The sequence below is a fragment of the Zonotrichia leucophrys genome, chromosome 1 (genome assembly GCF_028769735.1).
Source record: "Zonotrichia leucophrys gambelii isolate GWCS_2022_RI chromosome 1, RI_Zleu_2.0, whole genome shotgun sequence".
NCBI lineage: Eukaryota > Metazoa > Chordata > Aves > Passeriformes > Passerellidae > Zonotrichia > Zonotrichia leucophrys.
Window position 1 is genome coordinate 45,838,312 of NC_088169.1, and position 7,343 is coordinate 45,845,654.

General features: G+C 32.8%; 1 long non-coding RNA gene across 1 annotated transcript; it reads left to right on the plus strand.

The window, feature by feature from the left end:
* Positions 1–1,328: 1,328 nt before the first annotated feature.
* Positions 1,329–3,448, plus strand: LOC135451316 (uncharacterized). The gene is made up of 3 exons (XR_010441281.1): positions 1,329–1,423; positions 2,088–2,146; positions 3,257–3,448. It is a non-coding gene; the product is annotated as an uncharacterized LOC135451316 (long non-coding RNA).
* Positions 3,449–7,343: the final 3,895 nt, after the last annotated feature.

Sequence of the window (7,343 nt, forward strand, 5' to 3'; positions counted from 1 at the left end):
CAAAGTATAAGTTTTTTAGGAAGCATTAAAAATGCCACAATGCCAAACATGAATGTGCTGTGGGTGTTTCTATAAAAATCATGACATCTGTAAAAATGCAAAGATGTTTGAGAGAGCTGAAGTAGTATCTGTAAAAATTGTGGTGAAGGATTTTTAAGTTATTCTTCATTCAATGAAAATATGCTACAGAAATAGATGCAATCCAGGCTATTGCCATTAATATAGCCATGTGCATTTTTTTGTTCATTATTCCTCTGCATTTTCCATCTTTCTATTTTCCTTATTTTAGCAACAGTATTTCCAGAATGAGATGGCTTGGAAATTGATATAATGACTTCATTTTTAGTAGATGCATAAATGCAATGTGGGGACAATACCTTCATTCAGTTTAGGTCTAAAGGTACAAACCATCCCATTTTGTATTTTTTTGACTTCCTATGGGCTCATGCTGTTAATATATTGTCAATATATTCAATATTTAGAGAAATAGCCCAAAACTTTACAGTAGACATATCACCTTCACACTATGGCACAAATGCTGAAGTATTTCCATAGCAAATAAATTTGGTACCTTGCCTAAATAAAAGTACAGGAGAAAGCTCGCTGTACTTTGTAGGAAAATAAAATGACCAGATTTTTCATCCTTTTGGGTTATACCCTAACTGTTCTTTTTTGCATTTTTACTTTGCCAAGTGTGAAAGTTTCATCTAAAATGGAGGAAAATGTTCTTTTTTAATGTTGTGCTGCACATATTCAATCTAATTGGTACTTATTGGAAAGATCTACTATTTCCCTCATCATCTTTTCTGTTTCCTTAAGCAAAAGCAAAGGTGTCTGCTTCTCTTTCTTTAGTTTTGAAGTTGCACACCAGGCATTTCTGATAAAATTATGCAGAAATTAAAAAAAGCCAATGTCCAAAACAGCCAAACTTTATTTAGACTATATCTCTAACCATAAAGAAGATAAATTTAGCACTCTCCAACTTTACCTGTATAGTAAAATCAGGGCCCCCCGATGCAGGGAAGGATTGGCATCTGACTGCATTGATTCACAATGATGAACAGCTGCTTTATTAAAGTGTATTATATTACATCATACTCTACTATAACTGTACTAGAAAGAATACTAAAGAATACTGAAGAAAAGTCGTGACTGTCTCCTGACAATCAGGACACAGCTTTTTCCAATTGGCAAAGGAAACAAAACAATCCTCAGCAGAATCCAATTGACAAATCATTTCAGGTAAACATTCCATGTGTGCAAAACAACAGGAGCAATAAGTAGAGGTAAGAATTGTTTTTCTCTATTTCTCTCTGTGCTTCTCCAGGAAAAAAACCCTAAGAGAGAGAATTATGTCTCTCTGTTCAGAGAATGTGAATGCCACATACCTGTAATTAAACTCAATGTCTAAAAGATGTCAAAGGTAATAATGTAATTGCTATCTAGATTCTCAGAATAGTTTAAAACTATGCTCTTTGAAAAATATTTTAAGGATATATAATGTAATACTGCTTCCTCTGTTTTTTTTTTTTTTTTACAAGATGACAAATGAGATTGCCTATCATTTGATTTTTGAATTGATGCTACAGGCTTGGCATTTTTTCTTTTCTGTTAATATTTCTGAAATATGCCTTTAATTACCTCATTAAAAGGAAACAAGGTAATGCAGAATTGATACCTCCAAACCATTCATTTCAGTTTACTCTCACTTATTCTAATTCTAAAATTCTGTTCTGAACCACTTTATAATGATTTTTATTATTACTGTGAAATGCAATTAATATTAATTGTTAAGAATATTGTGTGTCAATTTATATCAAAATTTATTAATGCTTCTATATTTTAATATTAATTAATGCTTATATATTAATAAATGCTTCTATATTTTCACAAGTTAAGATCATGCCTTGTTATTTTCTTTTGAATTTTTGTGTGGTAAGCATCATTATAGTTGGGTAATAATGGTGATAGTATGTGATAATCATCTGATGAAGAGTTTTTTTCAGAGAAATTTTGAGCAAAAAGAGAAACATAATTCTTGCAGACCATGAAAAAAAATAAAAATTGAGAAATAAATTTTTTTCCAGGGTGAAGATTGCACAGAGTTAAGTTTTTGCAGGTGGCTGGAAAAAATCCTGTGCTGAAGGTACATTTTCCCACTACTGCAGGACACTGCGTATTCATCAGCAGCACATGAGAACACAACTAACTTCTACCAGTCAAGTAGAAGTAGAACACTACTAACTTCTACCAGTTTCCCTGATGCAGATCGCTTATTTACAAACGTCTAGTTTCATTTCAAACTTCTGGCCTCCAATTCCAGCCTCCATTCTAGGAATGCTGTTGGACCAATATTTTTAATACTTGAGTATATATTGGATATGGCCCAGGCTTTGAAAGATATGACAAAAGTGGAAATAAATGGGCAAATAATTTCCACTGCTAAGTCAGTGGAAATTAATTTTCCTTTTGAGCAAACTAACCTGAGTGATGGAGTTAGCAATAAATGTAGGGCCCAAAACCTTGGTGTATTAAATTTTGTATCCACGTGACTGATATCTTTAGAACATTCAGGGGAAAATTTTGTCAGTTGCAAGTTTTGGAATAAAGCTAGTGACCAAGTTTATACCTAACACAGGTTCTTATATCATAGAGAGAGAAGTTGAACTAGATTGGCTTTTATTCTTTTTAATTTTACAATTTGCACAGATCTTTGGAAAATTTTTATGTCATTGCTTCTGGCTTAACTCAGAAAACCATTAATATATTCTTGTCAGGGAGATTTATGCATCAAGATGAAAAAAATTCCTCCCAGTGATTCAGTATATCTGCACAAAATCACATTAAAAGGGGTTTTGCCACACCCCCCAAATAATTCCAGATCCTAGAATGATTAAAATTTTAAGTAGTGCAGTATTTTTGCACTAGACAATTGAGAAGCCTGTTACTTTGGTTGCTGATTTTAATTATTTATTGAGAAAAAAAAATAAAAGAATACTTGTTTCACTCAGGTGAGTTTTTTTTTTTTACTGTCATGACCTCAAGCGCTCCTTTTTAACTGTCCCATTAAAATAGAGAACTACTGACCTGTGGAGATGTGTTAGACCCTTATTCTTAATTGTTGGCCATTTTCTCCATGATTATTGTTACCATAAGGATTTGTTAAAACATTAGATATTTTTGAGGAAACAGAAAAATAACTGATTTAAATTTGAATCCCTGGAATTTATTCTGATATTATGAATTCTTTTGGCAGTTTTTGCAGAGAAATAAGAAGAAAAAAAAGTAAGCATATTTTATTCAGAAATATGTTTTGGAAGACATTTGGAGGAATACAGAACTATGACCTGAAGAATGCAGTAAATTTGGATGTAGAAATAATGCTTGTAGACTGGGTAGGATATAAAATTTAAATAGAAATATGTAACAATCAATTTGAGAGATTGTATAGAAGAAATAGCAGGAAAACACAATTTAATAGAGTATTAGTTTTGAGGAATTGAAAGTAAAAAAATATTGAAAATAATTTTCAGGAATGTAAAAAAAGCTTCATTTTAGCAACAGCTGGAAAAATGTGTTGTTATATTAACTGATTGATTATATTTTTAAATTGTTATGATGAATTTTAAAAATATCTCTGATTTATTTTATATTAAAATTGTGTTGAAATTAATAATATTGTCTTGGAAATTTTAAATAAACTCATCAGTTGAAGTGGTAAATTTGTTATATAAAATAATAACTGTTTCTACTTTTATCATCCATGCTGTATTTTATTATGTGCAGGTTTATAGCTGGGAATTCCCCATCATTGTTTCCCTTATTACTGTTTGACAATGTTTCATAAAGGCACATACTGGATTTAGTTCTATTTATTTTTATAAACTGTCATAATAGTTATGATATTCATTGATATTCTCATTTTGATTAGGAATATTCTTCATAGTAGGTATCAATCATAATCTGTGTCCAAATACGAGACTCAAAATGGCCACTCTCATCTTCAATATTATAAAATCAGGATTTTGAGAAAAAAAAATATTTTGCTGCATAGGCATTAAAAAAAGCTGTTCATAAACTACATTGAGAAAAAGAGGAAAGAGTGGTGAGAGCACATGCTAATAGGTAAATGCATATGTTCTAGATGCAGCAATTTAGTCGTGACAACACAACATTTTTCATTAGTCTGGGATCAGTGTTTTCATCTTAAATAAAGAAGATCTTTTTCAGTGACTCCAAGGGAAGCAAAGGTCTGTGATAAATGAGCCAGTAAATGGCTACAAATATCTGACAACAGTAATCCATCTCTTTATTTCCTCAGGGAAAGACAGTAGTTCAAGTATATGCTACTAACCAACAAAGTGTATTTTTTTTTAACAGGTGATTCTAACTTTATTCTTTCAAAGCACATTGCCAGTTGCTTTACTCTAGAGAAGACTTCAGTTTCTGTATCCTAACTGGATGAAATTAATTAACTAACTTAGACTTCAAGTAGATCGCTAGATCAGCTATATCTCTGTGGTTAATGTGGTTTTTTTTAACATAAACATGGTGACTTTGGAGGGTCCACCTGCAATGTTAAACAAGAGAGACCAGAAGGTGAACTCTAGCACTACAGCCTCATCACTTATACAGTTACTTATTAATTCAATTTCAGGCTTTGTTCAAAAGAAATTTTACAGTATTGAGATATCTACTGACTCAAATGAGAGCTCACACAGCTCAGACGGATGCAAACAGCTGTCAGAAATGAGTGTAATCGCCCAGGCGTACTTAGGTATTGAGCATAATTTGATTTTTCTCTACTCTATCCTGCAGGGCCGATGGTATCCTACCAGCTAAAGGGCGCACATGTCCTGTAGTTTCTGCACTGGACACACTACAGGTGATTCTGGTTCTGTAGGGTATCTAAAGCATCACTTAGATCACCATTTCTAAGTCTTGATTTCTGTCCAGATAAGTTCACCCCAGATCTGAAACCCCATGCAATCATTGCTGCTCCACATTTCAGAATCAACCAGTAACTACCCAAAATAGTGTACACCAGTGTGACTGCTTTCCTTGCATAAAAATGCTGTCATTTCAATGTCATGATTATATTTATTTTCTGAGTAAAGATATACTGAGAATTCTAAGACTCCTTTTCTTTCCATTTTGTTCTTTGAAAAGACTCCACAAATGGGCTAAATAATAAATTTCTGAAGTACGTAACAAAATATTCCTCTTAACAACAATATTAATGCATTTCTTATTCTGAAAGTTGTGATAAAGAGGCATGATAAACAAGATCAGCAATGAACTGACTTACCAGAAATATATACAGAAGTTCTAAAAATAGTTTTATCATTCTTTTTACTATAAGCTGACAATTCAGCAACTTGAATTATTAGAAATTTCATATTTTAGCAGTTTGTTTTTTAAATAAGCAACAGAGCAACAAAATATAACTAAGGAAAAATGAAATGTTACAAAAATCACAATCACCACTAAAAAACCTGTGTTGAACAGGACATAACTGAATCAAAAAAGCTTAATTACAGCAACAGTTGAACATAATTTTGCTTCCTTGTCCTCTTGCTACGGGATTCAGTTCTTTTGTGAGTGAACCTATGTTGAAAGCAAAGCACCACTGTTCACTTACTCCCTGCACCATCCGAAAAGGGACAGTGAAAAGAACAGAAAGAGAAAAAGCCAGAAAATTCATGAGTTGAGATAAGGATATCTTAATCAGAGAAGAAGAAAGAAAAAGACATTAAAGAAGAAAGAAGATCATCATCACTGGTTATAAAACAAAACCCAGCTCAGCCTAATCACTGCTAGCAGCAAAGCGGGGAAAAGAAAAAGCCATGACATTGTGCAAACACTGCTCAATCATATTCAGAACAGCAGCAGGTTTTCAACATTTAGGCACAGACCCTAAACACAACACTGTATGGACTGCTACAAGGAAAACAATAACCAGAATAAGTTTTAAGGGCCATTTTTCAGAAACCAATTTTTATGTGACAGAAGTATATGGTTTCGTGTATCGGCGGCAGTGGCACAGCCAATTATGTGGTTTGTTACTACCTAGCACCAGGATCAGGAGTAGTTGTTATTTGGCAGAAACTACATGATTTACATCATCTAAACCAACCTGTCAACCTGAAAATGACCTAACCATGATTTATGATTGCGTTTTTCTAGATTATTAAAAAGAAAAAGGGAAAAAAAGAAAAAAAAAACAGAAAAAAAAAAGAAAAGGAAGGCTGAATTTCCCCCTAGAGTATACTAAAGCCACCTGACATAAATGTTTACTGGTTTGCTCTAGTGACTATTGCTTCTGTGTTGAATTCAGTACAGCACTCAAGCAGCACATAAAAACTCTGAGTATTGCTCCAAAACTGCAAAAATTAGCAGCCATTTTTTAAAAGAAGAGATCTTACATTCCAGAAATTACTTTTTGGTCAAATTAAGATTATATCAGAAGAGTGATTGAAAATCGATATAATGATTTCTGAGTTGCTAACATATGCGGAAAAAGTCAAACCCAAGAAAACAATACCTCAGTTCTTTAGAATTGCATGTCTGAGAAATAAAAAAATGTCAGCTTTCTGCTGAGGTACCCTGTCATAATTTGAAAATATTTATTCCCTATGTTGTTTTTCCATAATCTGTAGGAGGTCCTCCCAAAAGGAGAAGACATTTTGTTTCCTACTTTCAGAAGAAAGCAAATATTCTACAAGAAAATGTTTCTGCATCTTGATGGGATTCTTAACCAACAACAACTAGTTGTATGAGGAGATGCCCATTTTTTCATGTTTTTACTAATTTCTTTCTATAATCTAATAGATAAGTGCAGCGATTGAAATATGTCCTTTCTTTCAACCTGTCTGTCCATACATAGATTTTAGATTACTGCAAATATAAGTACTGTGCTGGTATGGCAAGATTCAGGACATTTCAAATGTGAGAGAAATAGAAGTTATTCTGCAGACTCGCTTGTCTAATCTAATTTTAGCCACCTAAAAGTTAAGTATGTGAATCGAGCTGCTCCCCTTGATGCTCAGTATAGTTAATGGAAGGAGACACTGTGAATGACTGTTAGACAGATAGAGTGACTGTTCCTCAGTTGTAAAATAACCACCCAAGACAAGTGGAAGAGACTTTACATAATTTAAAGACAGATATAGATGACAAAATTGTGGTGCCTTAAACTTTATAAAAAGAATCCCAATTGCAAAATTCATTTGATAAGCCAGAAGTAAATAAAAGTTTAAAAATTCAGATAGAATTTGTAAACATCATCTGTTTTTACCTGGAGTAAGTGGTTCCAGGTGCACTTCCTAGAATGTGATTGATTG